This window comes from Lithobates pipiens, unplaced genomic scaffold, assembly GCF_037356315.1.
Source record: "Lithobates pipiens isolate NorthernLeopardFrog02 unplaced genomic scaffold, aLitPip1_a1.2 Scaffold_114, whole genome shotgun sequence".
NCBI lineage: Eukaryota > Metazoa > Chordata > Amphibia > Anura > Ranidae > Lithobates > Lithobates pipiens.
Window position 1 is genome coordinate 205,451 of NW_027507701.1, and position 12,746 is coordinate 218,196.

The 12,746-nt window shown below is 52.1% G+C and overlaps 24 non-coding genes and 32 pseudogenes across 24 annotated transcripts; all 56 read right to left on the reverse strand.

The window, feature by feature from the left end:
• Nucleotides 1–38: 38 nt before the first annotated feature.
• On the reverse strand, nt 39–157 carry LOC143969112 (5S ribosomal RNA; annotated as a pseudogene).
• Nucleotides 158–266: 109 nt separating this feature from the next.
• On the reverse strand, nt 267–385 carry LOC143962178 (5S ribosomal RNA). The gene has a single exon (XR_013270644.1). It is a non-coding gene; the product is annotated as a 5S ribosomal RNA (ribosomal RNA).
• Nucleotides 386–494: 109 nt separating this feature from the next.
• On the reverse strand, nt 495–613 carry LOC143965207 (5S ribosomal RNA; annotated as a pseudogene).
• Nucleotides 614–722: 109 nt separating this feature from the next.
• Nucleotides 723–841, reverse strand: LOC143968327 (5S ribosomal RNA; annotated as a pseudogene).
• A 109-nt stretch (nt 842–950) lies between these two features.
• LOC143961440 (5S ribosomal RNA) lies at nt 951–1,069 on the reverse strand. Its single transcript, XR_013270469.1, has one exon. It is a non-coding gene; the product is annotated as a 5S ribosomal RNA (ribosomal RNA).
• Nucleotides 1,070–1,178: 109 nt separating this feature from the next.
• LOC143965894 (5S ribosomal RNA) lies at nt 1,179–1,297 on the reverse strand (annotated as a pseudogene).
• Nucleotides 1,298–1,406: 109 nt separating this feature from the next.
• On the reverse strand, nt 1,407–1,525 carry LOC143972730 (5S ribosomal RNA). Its single transcript, XR_013271964.1, has one exon. It is a non-coding gene; the product is annotated as a 5S ribosomal RNA (ribosomal RNA).
• Nucleotides 1,526–1,634: 109 nt separating this feature from the next.
• LOC143963706 (5S ribosomal RNA) lies at nt 1,635–1,753 on the reverse strand (annotated as a pseudogene).
• Nucleotides 1,754–1,862: 109 nt separating this feature from the next.
• Nucleotides 1,863–1,981, reverse strand: LOC143973382 (5S ribosomal RNA). Its single transcript, XR_013272023.1, has one exon. It is a non-coding gene; the product is annotated as a 5S ribosomal RNA (ribosomal RNA).
• Nucleotides 1,982–2,090: 109 nt separating this feature from the next.
• On the reverse strand, nt 2,091–2,209 carry LOC143968902 (5S ribosomal RNA; annotated as a pseudogene).
• A 109-nt stretch (nt 2,210–2,318) lies between these two features.
• LOC143963151 (5S ribosomal RNA) lies at nt 2,319–2,437 on the reverse strand (annotated as a pseudogene).
• Nucleotides 2,438–2,546: 109 nt separating this feature from the next.
• Nucleotides 2,547–2,665, reverse strand: LOC143963170 (5S ribosomal RNA; annotated as a pseudogene).
• A 109-nt stretch (nt 2,666–2,774) lies between these two features.
• LOC143967498 (5S ribosomal RNA) lies at nt 2,775–2,893 on the reverse strand. Its single transcript, XR_013271637.1, has one exon. It is a non-coding gene; the product is annotated as a 5S ribosomal RNA (ribosomal RNA).
• A 109-nt stretch (nt 2,894–3,002) lies between these two features.
• On the reverse strand, nt 3,003–3,121 carry LOC143969752 (5S ribosomal RNA). Its single transcript, XR_013271694.1, has one exon. It is a non-coding gene; the product is annotated as a 5S ribosomal RNA (ribosomal RNA).
• Nucleotides 3,122–3,230: 109 nt separating this feature from the next.
• LOC143972608 (5S ribosomal RNA) lies at nt 3,231–3,349 on the reverse strand. Its single transcript, XR_013271953.1, has one exon. It is a non-coding gene; the product is annotated as a 5S ribosomal RNA (ribosomal RNA).
• A 109-nt stretch (nt 3,350–3,458) lies between these two features.
• On the reverse strand, nt 3,459–3,577 carry LOC143962354 (5S ribosomal RNA). Its single transcript, XR_013270672.1, has one exon. It is a non-coding gene; the product is annotated as a 5S ribosomal RNA (ribosomal RNA).
• A 109-nt stretch (nt 3,578–3,686) lies between these two features.
• On the reverse strand, nt 3,687–3,805 carry LOC143961616 (5S ribosomal RNA). The gene has a single exon (XR_013270511.1). It is a non-coding gene; the product is annotated as a 5S ribosomal RNA (ribosomal RNA).
• A 109-nt stretch (nt 3,806–3,914) lies between these two features.
• LOC143973585 (5S ribosomal RNA) lies at nt 3,915–4,033 on the reverse strand. Its single transcript, XR_013272086.1, has one exon. It is a non-coding gene; the product is annotated as a 5S ribosomal RNA (ribosomal RNA).
• A 109-nt stretch (nt 4,034–4,142) lies between these two features.
• Nucleotides 4,143–4,261, reverse strand: LOC143969156 (5S ribosomal RNA; annotated as a pseudogene).
• A 109-nt stretch (nt 4,262–4,370) lies between these two features.
• Nucleotides 4,371–4,489, reverse strand: LOC143973510 (5S ribosomal RNA). The gene has a single exon (XR_013272067.1). It is a non-coding gene; the product is annotated as a 5S ribosomal RNA (ribosomal RNA).
• A 108-nt stretch (nt 4,490–4,597) lies between these two features.
• Nucleotides 4,598–4,716, reverse strand: LOC143968294 (5S ribosomal RNA; annotated as a pseudogene).
• Nucleotides 4,717–4,825: 109 nt separating this feature from the next.
• LOC143973305 (5S ribosomal RNA) lies at nt 4,826–4,944 on the reverse strand. Its single transcript, XR_013272016.1, has one exon. It is a non-coding gene; the product is annotated as a 5S ribosomal RNA (ribosomal RNA).
• A 109-nt stretch (nt 4,945–5,053) lies between these two features.
• Nucleotides 5,054–5,172, reverse strand: LOC143963397 (5S ribosomal RNA; annotated as a pseudogene).
• Nucleotides 5,173–5,281: 109 nt separating this feature from the next.
• LOC143968394 (5S ribosomal RNA) lies at nt 5,282–5,390 on the reverse strand (annotated as a pseudogene).
• A 109-nt stretch (nt 5,391–5,499) lies between these two features.
• Nucleotides 5,500–5,618, reverse strand: LOC143963021 (5S ribosomal RNA; annotated as a pseudogene).
• Nucleotides 5,619–5,727: 109 nt separating this feature from the next.
• On the reverse strand, nt 5,728–5,847 carry LOC143969244 (5S ribosomal RNA; annotated as a pseudogene).
• Nucleotides 5,848–5,956: 109 nt separating this feature from the next.
• LOC143967165 (5S ribosomal RNA) lies at nt 5,957–6,075 on the reverse strand (annotated as a pseudogene).
• Nucleotides 6,076–6,184: 109 nt separating this feature from the next.
• Nucleotides 6,185–6,303, reverse strand: LOC143965262 (5S ribosomal RNA; annotated as a pseudogene).
• A 109-nt stretch (nt 6,304–6,412) lies between these two features.
• LOC143967198 (5S ribosomal RNA) lies at nt 6,413–6,531 on the reverse strand (annotated as a pseudogene).
• Nucleotides 6,532–6,640: 109 nt separating this feature from the next.
• LOC143965495 (5S ribosomal RNA) lies at nt 6,641–6,759 on the reverse strand (annotated as a pseudogene).
• Nucleotides 6,760–6,868: 109 nt separating this feature from the next.
• Nucleotides 6,869–6,987, reverse strand: LOC143968106 (5S ribosomal RNA; annotated as a pseudogene).
• A 109-nt stretch (nt 6,988–7,096) lies between these two features.
• Nucleotides 7,097–7,215, reverse strand: LOC143962675 (5S ribosomal RNA). The gene has a single exon (XR_013270760.1). It is a non-coding gene; the product is annotated as a 5S ribosomal RNA (ribosomal RNA).
• A 109-nt stretch (nt 7,216–7,324) lies between these two features.
• Nucleotides 7,325–7,443, reverse strand: LOC143964195 (5S ribosomal RNA; annotated as a pseudogene).
• Nucleotides 7,444–7,552: 109 nt separating this feature from the next.
• LOC143961388 (5S ribosomal RNA) lies at nt 7,553–7,671 on the reverse strand. The gene has a single exon (XR_013270458.1). It is a non-coding gene; the product is annotated as a 5S ribosomal RNA (ribosomal RNA).
• A 109-nt stretch (nt 7,672–7,780) lies between these two features.
• Nucleotides 7,781–7,899, reverse strand: LOC143964263 (5S ribosomal RNA; annotated as a pseudogene).
• Nucleotides 7,900–8,007: 108 nt separating this feature from the next.
• On the reverse strand, nt 8,008–8,126 carry LOC143967309 (5S ribosomal RNA; annotated as a pseudogene).
• Nucleotides 8,127–8,235: 109 nt separating this feature from the next.
• Nucleotides 8,236–8,354, reverse strand: LOC143964920 (5S ribosomal RNA). The gene has a single exon (XR_013271365.1). It is a non-coding gene; the product is annotated as a 5S ribosomal RNA (ribosomal RNA).
• Nucleotides 8,355–8,463: 109 nt separating this feature from the next.
• Nucleotides 8,464–8,582, reverse strand: LOC143966182 (5S ribosomal RNA; annotated as a pseudogene).
• Nucleotides 8,583–8,691: 109 nt separating this feature from the next.
• Nucleotides 8,692–8,810, reverse strand: LOC143969344 (5S ribosomal RNA). The gene has a single exon (XR_013271657.1). It is a non-coding gene; the product is annotated as a 5S ribosomal RNA (ribosomal RNA).
• Nucleotides 8,811–8,919: 109 nt separating this feature from the next.
• On the reverse strand, nt 8,920–9,038 carry LOC143972133 (5S ribosomal RNA). The gene has a single exon (XR_013271910.1). It is a non-coding gene; the product is annotated as a 5S ribosomal RNA (ribosomal RNA).
• A 109-nt stretch (nt 9,039–9,147) lies between these two features.
• LOC143962942 (5S ribosomal RNA) lies at nt 9,148–9,266 on the reverse strand (annotated as a pseudogene).
• A 109-nt stretch (nt 9,267–9,375) lies between these two features.
• LOC143968438 (5S ribosomal RNA) lies at nt 9,376–9,494 on the reverse strand (annotated as a pseudogene).
• A 109-nt stretch (nt 9,495–9,603) lies between these two features.
• Nucleotides 9,604–9,722, reverse strand: LOC143961981 (5S ribosomal RNA). The gene has a single exon (XR_013270599.1). It is a non-coding gene; the product is annotated as a 5S ribosomal RNA (ribosomal RNA).
• Nucleotides 9,723–9,831: 109 nt separating this feature from the next.
• Nucleotides 9,832–9,950, reverse strand: LOC143968051 (5S ribosomal RNA; annotated as a pseudogene).
• A 109-nt stretch (nt 9,951–10,059) lies between these two features.
• Nucleotides 10,060–10,178, reverse strand: LOC143965838 (5S ribosomal RNA; annotated as a pseudogene).
• Nucleotides 10,179–10,287: 109 nt separating this feature from the next.
• LOC143965339 (5S ribosomal RNA) lies at nt 10,288–10,407 on the reverse strand (annotated as a pseudogene).
• Nucleotides 10,408–10,516: 109 nt separating this feature from the next.
• LOC143972144 (5S ribosomal RNA) lies at nt 10,517–10,635 on the reverse strand. Its single transcript, XR_013271911.1, has one exon. It is a non-coding gene; the product is annotated as a 5S ribosomal RNA (ribosomal RNA).
• A 109-nt stretch (nt 10,636–10,744) lies between these two features.
• On the reverse strand, nt 10,745–10,863 carry LOC143964519 (5S ribosomal RNA; annotated as a pseudogene).
• A 109-nt stretch (nt 10,864–10,972) lies between these two features.
• Nucleotides 10,973–11,091, reverse strand: LOC143962437 (5S ribosomal RNA). The gene has a single exon (XR_013270686.1). It is a non-coding gene; the product is annotated as a 5S ribosomal RNA (ribosomal RNA).
• A 109-nt stretch (nt 11,092–11,200) lies between these two features.
• On the reverse strand, nt 11,201–11,319 carry LOC143961622 (5S ribosomal RNA). The gene has a single exon (XR_013270512.1). It is a non-coding gene; the product is annotated as a 5S ribosomal RNA (ribosomal RNA).
• Nucleotides 11,320–11,428: 109 nt separating this feature from the next.
• On the reverse strand, nt 11,429–11,547 carry LOC143962751 (5S ribosomal RNA). The gene has a single exon (XR_013270778.1). It is a non-coding gene; the product is annotated as a 5S ribosomal RNA (ribosomal RNA).
• Nucleotides 11,548–11,656: 109 nt separating this feature from the next.
• Nucleotides 11,657–11,775, reverse strand: LOC143971316 (5S ribosomal RNA). Its single transcript, XR_013271836.1, has one exon. It is a non-coding gene; the product is annotated as a 5S ribosomal RNA (ribosomal RNA).
• Nucleotides 11,776–11,884: 109 nt separating this feature from the next.
• LOC143964376 (5S ribosomal RNA) lies at nt 11,885–12,003 on the reverse strand (annotated as a pseudogene).
• A 109-nt stretch (nt 12,004–12,112) lies between these two features.
• On the reverse strand, nt 12,113–12,231 carry LOC143965273 (5S ribosomal RNA; annotated as a pseudogene).
• Nucleotides 12,232–12,340: 109 nt separating this feature from the next.
• On the reverse strand, nt 12,341–12,460 carry LOC143965350 (5S ribosomal RNA; annotated as a pseudogene).
• A 109-nt stretch (nt 12,461–12,569) lies between these two features.
• Nucleotides 12,570–12,688, reverse strand: LOC143972288 (5S ribosomal RNA). The gene has a single exon (XR_013271924.1). It is a non-coding gene; the product is annotated as a 5S ribosomal RNA (ribosomal RNA).
• Nucleotides 12,689–12,746: the final 58 nt, after the last annotated feature.

Genomic DNA, 12,746 nt, shown 5'->3' on the forward strand with positions numbered 1-12,746 from the left:
TACAGCAGGTCGCCAAAGCCAACAACATAATGGAGAAAAGCCTACGGCACCTGGTATTCCCAGGCGGTCTCCCATCCAGGTATTAACCAGGCCCGACCCTGCTTAGCATCTGCGATCAGACGAGATTGAGCGCATTCAGGGTTATGTGGCCGTAGGAGATCTTGCACCCTACTTACAACTCTCTTGACAAAAGCCAAGGTGGTCACCTCGGGCAATCGAGAGGAAAAATACAGCAGGTCACCCAAGCCAACAACATAATGGAAAAAAGCCTACGGCACATGGTATTCCCAGGCGGTCTCCCATCCAGGTACTAACCAGGCCCGACCCTGCTTAGCATCCGAGATCAGATGAGATCAAGCGCATTCAGGGTGATGTAGCCGTAGGCGATCTTGCACCCTACTTACAACTCTCTTGACAAAAGCCAAGGTGGTCACCTCGGGCAATCGAGAGGAAAAATACAGCAGGTCGCCAAAGCCAACAACATAATGGAAAAAAGCCTACGGCACCTGGTATTCCCAGGCGGTCTCCCATCCAGGTACTAACCAGGCCCGACCCTGCTTAGCATCAGAGATCAGAGGAGATTGAGCGCTTTCAGGGTGAAGTGGCCGTAGGCGATCTTGCACCCTACTTACAACTCTCTTGACAAAACCCAAGGTGGTCACCTCGGGCAATCGAGAGGAAAAATACAGCAGGTCGCCAAAGCCAACAACATAATGGAAAAAAGCCTACGGCACCTGGAATTCCCAGGCGGTCTCCCATCCAGGTACTAACCAGGCCCGACCCTGCTTAGCATCCGAGATTAGACAAGATCGAGAGCATTCAGGTTGATGTGGCCGTAATTGATCTGGTCCCCTACTTACAACTCTCTTGACAAAAGCCAAGGTGGTCACCTCGAGCAATCGAGAGGAAAAATACAGCAGGTCACCCAAGCCAACAACATAATGGAAAAAAGCCTACGGCACCTGGTATTCCCAGGCGGTCTCCCATCCAGGTACTAACCAGGCCCGACCCTGCTTAGCATCCGAGATCAGAGGAGATCAAGCGCATTCAGGGTGATGTAGCCGTAGGCGATCTTGCACCCTACTTACAACTCTCTTGACAAAAGCCAAGGTGGTCACCTCGGGCAATCATGAGGAAAAATACAGCAGGTCACCAAAGCCAACAACATAATGGAAAAAAGCCTACAGCACATGGTATTCCCAGGCAGTCTCCCATCCAGGTACTAACCATGCCCTACCCTGCTTAGCATCCGAGATCAGACGATATCAAGCGCATTCAGGGTGATGTGGCCATAGGCGATCTTGCCCCCTACTTACAACTCTCTTGACAAAAGCCAAGGTGGTCACCTCGGGCAATCGAGAGGAAAAATACAGCAGGTCGCCAAAGCCAACAACATAATGGAAAAAAGCCTACGGCACCTGGTATTCCCAGGCGGTCTCCCATGCAGGTACAAACCAGGCCCGACCCTGCTTAGCATCCGAGATCAGACGAGATCGAGCGCATTCAGGGTGATGTGGCCGTAGGCGATATTGCACCCTACTTACAACTCTCTTGACAAAAGCCAAGGTGGTCACCTCGGGCAATCGAGAGGAAAAATACAGCAGGTCGCCAAAGCCAACAACATAATGGAAAAAAACCTACAGCACCTGGTATTCCCAGGCGGTCTCCCATCCAGGTACTAACCAGGCCTGACCCTGCTTAGCAGCCGAGATCAGACGAGATCGAGCGCATTCAGGGTGATGTTGCCGTAGGCGATCTTGCACCCTACTTACAACTCTCTTGACAAAAGCCAAGGTGGTCCCCTCGGGCAATCGAGAGGAAAAATACAGCAGGTCGCCAAAGCCAACAACATAATGGAAAAAAGCCTACGGCACCTGGTATTCCCAGGCGGTCTCCCAACCAGGTACTAACCAGGCCCGACCCTGCTTAGCATCCGAGATCAGACGAGATCAAGCGCATTCAGGGTGATGTAGCCGTAGGCGATCTTGCACCCTACTTACAACTCTCTTGACAAAAGCCAAGGTGGTCACCTCGGGCAATCGAGAGGAAAAATACAGCAGGTCCCCAAAGCCAACAACATAATGGAAAAAAGCCTACGGCACATGGTATTCCCAGGCGGTATCCCATCCAGATACTAACCAGGCCTGACCCTGCTTAGCATCCGAGATCAGATGAGATTGAGCGCATTCAGGGTGATGTGGCCGTGGGTGATCTTACACCCTACTTACAACTCTTTTGACAAAAGCCAAGGTGGTCACCTCGGGCATTCATGAGGAAAAATACAGCAGGTCACCAAAGCCAACAACATAATGGAAAAAAGCCTACGGCACATGGTATTCCCAGGCGGTCTCCCATCCAGGTACTAACCATGCCCTACCCTGCTTAGCATCCGAGATCAGACGATATCGAGCGCATTCAGGGTGATGTGGCCGTAGGTGATCTTGCTCCCTACTTACAACTCTCTTGACAAAAGCCAAGGTGGTCACCTCGGGCAATCGAGAGGAAAAATACAGCAGGTCGCCAAAGCCAACAACATAATGGAAAAAAGCCTACTGCACCTGGTATTCCCAGGCGGTCTCCCATGCAGGTACAAACCAGGCCCGACCCTGCTTAGCATCCGAGATCAGACGAGATCGAGCGCATTCAGGGTGATGTGGCCGTAGGCGATCTTGCACCCTACTTACAACTCTCTTGACAAAAGCCAAGGTGGTCACCTCGGGCAATCGAGAGGAAAAATACAGCAGGTCGCCAAAGCCAACAACATAATGGAAAAAAGCCTACGGCACCTGGTATTCCCAGGCGGTCTCCCATCCAGGTACTAACCAGGCCCGACCCTGCTTAGCATCCGAGATCAGACGAGATCGAGCGCATTCAGGGTGATGTGGCCGTAGACGTTCGTGCATCCTACTTACAACTCTCTTGACAAAAGCCAAGGTGGTCACCTCGGGCAATGGAGAGGAAAAATACAGCAGGTCGCCAAAGCCGACAACATAATGGAAAAAAGCCTACGGCACCTGGTATTCCCAGGCGGACTCCCATCCAGGTACTAACCAGGCCCGACCCTGCTTAGCATCCGAGATCAGACGAGATCGAGCGCATTCAGGGTGATGTGGCCGTAGGCGATCTTGCACCCTACTTACAACTCTCTTGACAACAGCCAAGGTGGTCACCTCGGGCAATCGAGAGTAAAAATACAGCAGGTCGCCAAAGCCAACAACATAATGGAAAAAATCCTACGGCACCTGGTATTCCCAGGCGGTCTCCCATCCAGGTACTAACCAGGCCCGACCCTGCTTAGCATCCGAGATCAGACGAGATCGAGCGCATTCAGGGTGATGTGGCCGTAGACGATCGTGCATCCTACTTACAACTCTCTTGACAAAAGCCAAGGTGGTCACCTCGGGCAATGGAGAGGAAAAATACAGCAGGTCGCCAAAGCCGACAACATAATGGAAAAAAGCCTACGGCACCTGGTATTCCCAGGCGGTCTCCCATCCAGGTACTAACCAGGCCCGACCCTGCTTAGCATCCGAGATCAGACGAGATCGAGCGCATTCAGGGTGATGTGGCCGTAGGCGATCTTGCACCCTACTTACAACTCTCTTGACAACAGCCAAGGTGGTCACCTCGGGCAATCGAGAGTAAAAATACAGCAGGTCGCCAAAGCCAACAACATAATGGAAAAAAGCCTACGGCACCTGGTATTCCCAGGCGGTCTCCCATCCAGGTACTAACCAGGCCCGACCCTGCTTAGCATCGGAGATCAGACGAGATCGAGCGCATTCAGGGTGATGTGGCCGTAGACAATCGTGCATCCTACTTACAACTCTCTTGACAAAAGCCAAGGTGGTCACCTCGGGCAATGGAGAGGAAAAATACAGCAGGTCGCCAAAGCCGACAACATAATGGAAAAAAGCCTATGGCACCTGGTATTCCCAGGCGGTCTCCCATCCAGGTACTAACCAGGTCCGACCCTGCTTAGCATCCGAGATCAGACGAGATCGAGCGCATTCAGGGTGATGTGGCCGTAGGCGATCTTGCACTCTACTTACAACTCTCTTGACAAAAGCCAAGGTGGTCACCTCGGGCAATCGAGAGGAAAAATATAGCAGGTCGCCAAAGCCGACAACATAATGGAAAAATGCCTATGGCACCTTCTATTCCCAGGCGGTCTCCCAACCAGGTACTAAGCAGGCCTGACCCCGCTTAGCATCCGAGAACAGACAAGATCAAGCGCATTCAGGGTGATGTGGCCGTAGGCGATCTTGCACCCTACTTACAACTCTCTTGACAAAAGCCAAGGTGGTCACCTCGGGCAATCGAGAGGAAAAATACAGCAGGTCGCCAAAGCCAACAACATAATGGAAAAAAGCCTACGGCACCTGGTATTCCCAGGCGGTCTCCCATCCAGGTACTAACCAGGCCTGACCCTGCTTAGCATCCGAGATCAGACGAGATCGAGCGCATTCAGGGTGATGTGGCCGTAAGCTATCTGGCACCCTACTACAACTCTCTTGACAACAGCCAAGGTGGTCACCTCGGGCAATCGAGAGGAAAAATACAGCAGGTCGCCAAAGCCAACAACATAATGGAAAAAAGCCTACGGCACCTGATATTCCCAGGTGGTCTCCCACCCAAGTACTAACCAGGCCCGACGCTGCTTAGCATCTGAGATCAGACTAGATCGAGCGCATTCAGGGTAATGTGGCCGTATGCGAACTTGCACCCTACTTACAACTCTCTTGACAAAAGCCAAGGTGGTCACCTCGGGCAATCGAGAGGAAAAATACAGCAGGTCGCCAAAGCCAACAACATAATGGCCAAAAGCCTACGGCACCTGGTATTCCCAGGAGGTCTCCCACCCACGTACTAACCAGGCCCGACCCTGCTTAGCATCCGAGATCAGACGAGATCGAGCGCATTCAGGGTAATGTGGCCGTAGGCGATCTTGCACCCTACTTACAACTCTCTTGACAAAAGCCAAGGTGGTCACCTCGGGCAATCGAGAGGAAAAATACAGCAGGTCGCCAAAGCCAACAACATAATGGAAAAAAGCCTACGGCACCTGGCATTCCCAGGTGGTCTCCCATCAAGGTACTAACCAGGCCCGACCCTGCTTAGCATCCGAGATCAGACGAGATCATGCGCATTCATGGTGATGTGGCCGTAGGCGATCTTGCACCCTACTTACAACTCTCTTGAATAAAGCCAAGGTGGTCACCTCGGGCAATCGAGAGGAAAAATACAGCAGGTCACCAAAGCCAACAACATAATGGAAAAAAGCCTACGGCACCTGGTATTCCCAGGCGGTCTCCCATCTAGGTACTAACCAGGCCCGACCCTGCTTAGCATCAGAGATCGAGCGCATTCAGGGTGATGTGGCCGTAGGCGATCTTGCATCCTTCTTACAACTCTCTTGAAAAAAGCCAAGGTGGTCACCTCGGGCAATCGAGAGGAAAAATACAGCAGGTCGCCAAAGCCAACAACATAATGGAAAAAAGCCTACGGCACTTGGTATTCCCAGGCGGTCTCCCATCCAGGTACTAACCAGGCCCGACCCTGCTTAGCATCCGAGATCAGACGAGATTGAGCGCATTCAGGGTGATGTGGCCGTAGGCGATCTTGCACCCTACTTACAACTCTCTTGACAAAAGCCAAGGTGGTCACCTCGGGCAATCGAGAGGAAAAATACAGCAGGTCGCCAAAGCCAACAACATAATGGAAAAAAGCCTACGGCACCTGGTATTCCCAGGCGGTCTCCCATTCAGGTTCTAACAAGGCCCGACTCCTGCTTAGCATCCGGGATCAGACGAGATCGAGCGCATTCAGGGTGATGTGGCCGTAGGTGATCTTGCACCCTACTTACAACTCTCTTGACAAAAGCCAAGGTGGTCACCTCGGGCAATCATGAGGAAAAATACAGCAGGTCACCAAAGCCAACAACATAATGGAAAAAAGCCTACGGCACATGGTATTCCCAGGCGGTCTCCCATCCAGGTACTAACCATGCCTGACGCTGCTTAGCATCTGAGATCAGATGAGATCGAGCGCATTCAGGGTGATGTGGTCGTAGGCAATCCTGCACCCTACTTACAACTCTCTTGACAAAAGCCAAGGTGGTCACCTCGGGCAATCGAGAGGAAAAATACCACAGGTCGCCAAAGCCAACAACATTATGGAAAAAAGCCTACGGCACCTGGTATTCCCAGGCGGTCTCCCATCCAGGTACTAAACAGGCCCGACCCTGCTTAGCATCCAAGATCAAACGAGATCAAGCGCATTCAGGGTGATGTGGCTGTAGGCAATCTTGCACCCTACTTACAACTCTCTTGACAAAAGCCAAGGTGGTCACCTCGGACAATCGAGACGAAAAATACAGAAGGTCGCCAAAGCCAACAACATAATGGAAAAAAGCCTACGGCACCTGGAATTCCCAGGCGGTCTCCCATCCAGGTACTAACCAGGCCCGACTCTGCTTAGCATCTGAGATCAGACGAGAGCGAACGCATTCAGTGTGATGTGGCCGTAGGCGATCTTGCACCCTACTTACAACTCTCTTGACAAAAGCCAAGGTGGTCACCTCGGGCAATTGAGAGGAAAAATACAGCAGGTCGCCAAAGCCAACAACATAATGGAAAAAAGCCTACGGCACCTGGTATTCCCAGGCGGTCTCCCATCCAGGTACTAACCAGGCCCGACCCTGCTTAGCATCCAAGATCAGACGTGAGCAAGCGCATTCAGGGTGATGTGGCCATAGGCGATCTTGCACCCTACTTACAACTCTCTTGACAAAAGCCAAGGTGGTCACCTCGGGCAATCGAGAGGAAAAATACAGCAGGTCGCCAAAGCCAACAACATAATGGAAAAAAGCCTACGGCAACTGGTATTCCCAGGCGGTCTCCCATGCAGGTACTAACCAGGCCCGACCCTGCTTAGCATCCGAGATCAGACGAGATTGTGCGCTTTTAGGGTGATGTGGCCATAGGCCATCATGCACCCTACTTACAACTCTCTTGACAAAAGCCAAAGTGGTCACCTCGGGCAATCGAGAGGAAAAATACAGCAGGTCGTCAAAGCCAACAACATAATGGAAAAAAGCCTACGGCACCTGGTATTCCCAGGCGGTCTCCCATCCAGGTACTAACCAGGCCCGACCCTGCTTAGCATCCAAGATCAGACGAAATCAAGCGCATTCAGGGTGATGTGGCCGTAGGCGATCTTGCACCCTACTTACAACTCTCTTGACAAAAGCCAAGGTGGTCACCTCGGGCAATCGAGAGGAAAAATACAGCAGGTCGCCAAAGCCAACAACATAATGAAAAAATGCCTATGGCACCTGGTATTCCCAGGCGGTCTCCCATCCAGGTACTAACCAGGCCCGAACCTGCTTAGCATCCGAGACCAGACGAGATCGAGCGCATTCAGGGTGATGTGGCCGTAGGCGATCTTACTCCCTACTTACAACTCTCTTGACAAAAGCCAAGGTGGTCACCTCGGGCAATCGAGAGGAAAAATACAGCAGGTCGCCAAAGCCAACAACATAATGGAAAAAATCCTATGGCACCTGGTATTCCCAGGCGGTCTCCCATCCAGGTACTAACCAGGCCCAACCCTGCTTAGCATCCGAGATCAGACGAGATCGAGCGCATTCAGGGTGATGTGGCCGTAGGCAATCTTGCACCCTACTTACAACTCTCTTGACAAAAGCCAAGGTGGTCACCTCGGGCAATCGAGAGGAAAAATACAGCAGGTCGCCAAAGCCAACAACATAATGGAAAAAAGCCTACGCCACCTGGTTTTCCCAGGCGGTCTCCCATCCAGGTACTAACCAGGCCCGACCCTGCTTAGCATCCGAGATCAGACGAGATTGAGCGCATTCAGGGTGATGTGGCCATAGGCAAGCTTGCACCCTACTTACAACTCTCTTGACAAAAGCCAAGGTGGTCACCTCAGGCATTCAAGAGGAAAAATACAGCAGGTCGCCAAAGCCAACAACATAATGGAAAAAGCCTACGGCACTTGGTATTCCCAGGCGTTCTCCCTTCCAGGTACTAACCAAGCCCGACCCTGCTTAGCATCCGAGATGAGACGAGATCGAGCGCATTCAGGGTGATGTGGCCGTAGGCAAGCTTGCACCCTACTTACAAATCTCTTGACAAAAGTCAAGGTGGTCACCTCGGGCAATCGAGAGGAAAAATACAGCAGATCACCAAAGCCAACAACATAATGGAAAAAAGCCTACGGCACCTGGTATTCCCAGGCGGTCTCCCATCCAGGTACTAACCAGGCCCCACCCTGCTTAGCATCCGAGATCAGACGAGATCGAGCGCATTCAGGGTGATGTGGCCGTAGGCTATCTTGCACCCTACTTACAACTCTCTTGACAAAAGCCAAGGTGGTCACCTCGGGCAATCGAGAGGAAAAATACAGCAGGTCGCCAAAGACAACAACATAATGGAAAAAAGCCTACGGCATCTGGTATTCCCAGGCGGTCTCCCATCCAGGTACTAACCAGGCCCGAACTTGCTTAGCATCCGAGATCAGACGAGATCGAGCGCACTCAGGGTGATGTGGCCGTAGGCGATCTTGCCCCCTACTTACAACTCTCTTGACAAAAGCCAAGGTGGTCACCTCGGGCAATCGAATGGAAAAATACGGCAGGTCGCCAAAGCCAACAACATAATGGAAAAAAGCCTACGGCACCTGGTATTCCCAGGCGGTCTCCCATCCAGGTACTAACCAGGCCCAACCCTGCTTAGCATCCGAGATCAGACGAGATCGAGCGCATTCAGGGTGATGTGGCCGTAGGTGATCTTGCATCCTACTTACAACTCTCTTGACAAAAGCCAAGGTGGTCACCTCGGGCAATCGAGAGGAAAAATACAGCAGGTCGCCAAAGCCAACAACATAATGGAAAAAAGCCTACGGCACCTGGTATTCCCAGGCAGTCTCCCAACCAGGTACTAACCAGGCCCGACCCTGCTTAGCATCCGAGATCAGACGAGATCGAGCGCATTCAGGGTGATGTGGCCGTAGGCGATCTTGCACCCTACTTACTACTCTCTTGACAAAAGCCAAGGTGGTCACCTTGGGCAATCGAGAGGAAAAATACAGCAGGTCGCCAAAGCCAACAACATAATGGAAAAAAGCCTATGGCACCTGGTATTCCCAGGCGGTCTCCCATCCAGGTACTAACCAGGCCCGACCCTGCTTAGCATCCGAGATCAGACAAGATCGAGCGCATTCAGGGTGATGTGGCCGTAAGCGATCTTGCACCCTACTTACAACTCTCTTGACAACAGCCAAGGTGGTCACCTCGGGCAATCGAGAGGAAAAATACAGCAGGTCGCCAAAGCCAACAACATAATGGAAAAAAGCTTACGGCACCTGGTGTTCCCAGGCAGTCTCCCATCCAGGTACTAACCAGGCCCGACCCTGCTTACCATCCGAGATCAGACGAGATGGAGCGCATTCAGGGTGATGTGGTCGTAGACGATCTTGCACCCTACTTACAACTCACTTGACAAAAGCCAAGGTGGTCACCTCGGGCAATCGAGAGGAAAAATACAGCAGGTCGCCAAAGCCAACAACATAATGGAAAAAAGCCTATAGCACCTGGTATTCCCAGGCGGTCTCCCATCCAGGTACTAACCAGGCCCGACCCTGCTTAGCATCCGAGATCAGATGAGATCGAGCTCATTCAGGGTGATGTGGCCGTAGGCTACGTTGCACCCTACTTACAACTCTCTTGACAAAAGCCAAGGTGGTCACCTCGGGCAATCGAGAAGAAAAATACAGAAGGTCGCCAAAGCCAACAATATAATGGAAAAAAGCCTACGGCACCTGGTATTCCCAGGCGGTCTCTCATGCAGGTACTAACCAGGCCCGACCCTGCATAGCATCCGAGATCAGACGCGATCAAGTGCATTCAGGGTGATGTGGCTGTAGGCGTTCTTGCAGCCTACTTACAACTCTCTTGACAAAAGCCAAGGTGGTCACCTCGGGCAATCGAGAGGAAAAATACAGCAGGTCGCCAAAGCCAACAACATAATGGAAAAAAGCTTACGGCACCTGGTGTTCCCAGGCAGTCTCCCATCCAGGTACTAACCAGACCCGACCCTGCTTAGCATCCGAGATCAGACGAGATCTAGCGCATTCAGGGTGATGTGGCCGTAGGCAATCTTGCACCCTACTTACAACTCTCTTGACAAAAGCCAAGGTGGTCACCTCGGGCAATCGAGAGGAAAAATACAGCAGGTCGCCAAAGCCAACAACATAATGGAAAAAAGCCTACGGCACCTGGTATTCCCAGGCGGTCTCCATATCCAGGTACTAACCAGGCCCGACCCTGCTTAGCATGCGAGATCAGATGAGATCGAGCGCATTCAGGGTGATGTGGCCGTAGGCGATCTTGCACCCTACTTACAACTCTCTTGACAAAAGCCAAGGTGGTCACCTCGGGCAATCGAGAGGAAAAATACAGCAGGTCGCCAAAGCCAACAACATAATGGAAAAAAGCCTACGGCACCTGGTATTCCCAGGCGGTCTCCCATCCAGGTACTAACCAGGCCCGACCCTGCTTAGCATCAGAGATCAGACGAGATCGAGCGCATTCAGGGTGATGTGGCCGTAGGCGATCTTGCGCCCTACTTACAACTCTCTTGACAAAAGCCAAGGTGGTCACCTCGGGCAAACGAGAGGAAAAATACAGCAGGTCGCCAAAGCCAACAACATAATGGAAAAAAACCTACGGTACCTGGTATTCCCAGGCGGTCTCCCATCCAGGTACTAACCAGGCCTGACCCTGCTTAGCATCCGAGAACAGACGAGATCGAGCGCATTCAGGGTGATGTGGCCGTAGGCAATCTTGTGCTCTACTTACAACTCTCTTGACAAAAGCCAAGGTGGTCACCTCGGGCAATCAAGAGGAAAAATACAGCAGGTCGCCAAAGCCAACAACATAATGGAAAAAAGCCTACGGCACCTGGTATTCCCAGGCGGTCTCCCATCCAGGTACTAACCAGGCCCGACCCTGCTTAGCATCCGAGATCAGACGAGATCGAGCGCATTCAGGGTGATGTGGCCGTAGGCGATCTTGCACCCTACTTACAACTCTCTTGACAAAAGCCAAGGTGGTCACCTCGGGCAATCGAGAGGAAAAATACAGCAGGTCGCCAAAGCCAACAACATAATGGAAAAAAGCCTACGGCACCTGGTATTCCCAGGCGGTCTCCCATCCAGGTACTAATCAGGCCCGACCCTGCTTAGCATCCGAGATCAGACGAGATCGAGCGCATTCAGGGTGATGTGGCTATAGGCGATCTTGCACCCTACTTACAACTCTCTTGACAAAAGCCAAGGTGGTCACCTCGGGCAATCGAGAGGAAAAATACAGCAGATCGCCAAAGCCAACAACATAATGGAAAAAAGCCTACGGCACCTGGTATTCCCAGGCGGTCTCCCATCCAGGTACTAACCAGGCCCGACACTGCTTAGCATCCGAGATCAGACGCGATCGAGTGCATTCAGGGTGATGTGGCTGTAGGCGTACTTGCATCCTACTTACAACTCTCTTGACAAAAGCCAAGGTGGTCACCTCGGGCAATCGAGAGGAAAAATACAGCAGGTCGCCAAAGCCAACAACATAATGGAAAAAAGCCTATGGCACCTGGTATTCCCAGGCGGTCTCCCATCCAGGTACTAACCAGGCCCGACCCTGCTTAGCATCCGAGATCAGACGAGATCGAGCGCATTCAGGGTGATGTGGCCGTAGGCAACGTTGCACCCTACTTACAACTCTCTTGACAAAAGCCAAGGTGGTCACCTCGGGCAATCGAGAAGAAAAATACAGAAGGTCGCCAAAGCCAACAATATAATGGAAAAAAGCCTACGGCACCTGGTATTCCCAGGCGGTCTCCCATGCAGGTACTAACCAGGCCCGACCCTGCATAGCATCCGAGATCAGACGCGATCGAGTGCATTCAGGGTGATGTGGCTGTAGGCGTTCTTGCATCCTACTTACAACTCTCTTGACAAAAGCCAAGGTGGTCACCTCGGGCAATCGAGAGGAAAAATACAGCAGGTCGCCAAAGCCAACAACATAATGGAAAAAAGCTTACGGCACCTGGTGTTCCCAGGCAGTCTCCCATCCAGGTACTAACCAGCCCCGACCCTGCTTAGCATCCGAGATCAGACGAGATCGAGCGCATTCAGGGTGATGTGGCCGTAGGCAATCTTGCACCCTACTTACAACTCTCTTGACAAAAGCCAAGGTGGTCACCTCGGGCAATCGAGAGGAAAAATACAGCAGGTCGCCAAAGCCAACAACATAATGGAAAAAAGCCTACGGCACCTGGTATTCCCAGGCGGTCTCCATATCCAGGTACTAACCAGGCCCGACCCTGCTTAGCATGCGAGATCAGATGAGATCGAGCGCATTCAGGGTGATGTGGCCGTAGGCGATCTTGCACCCTACTTACAACTCTCTTGACAAAAGCCAAGGTGGTCACCTCGGGCAATCGAGAGGAAAAATACAGCAGGTCGCCAAAGCCAACAACATAATGGAAAAAAGCCTACGGCACCTGGTATTCCCAGGCGGTCTCCCATCCAGGTACTAACCAGGCCCGACCCTGCTTAGCATCAGAGATCAGACGAGATCGAGAGCATTCAGGGTGATGTGGCCGTAGGCGATCTTGCACCCTACTTACAACTCTCTTGACAAAAGCCAAGGTGGTCACCTCGGGCAA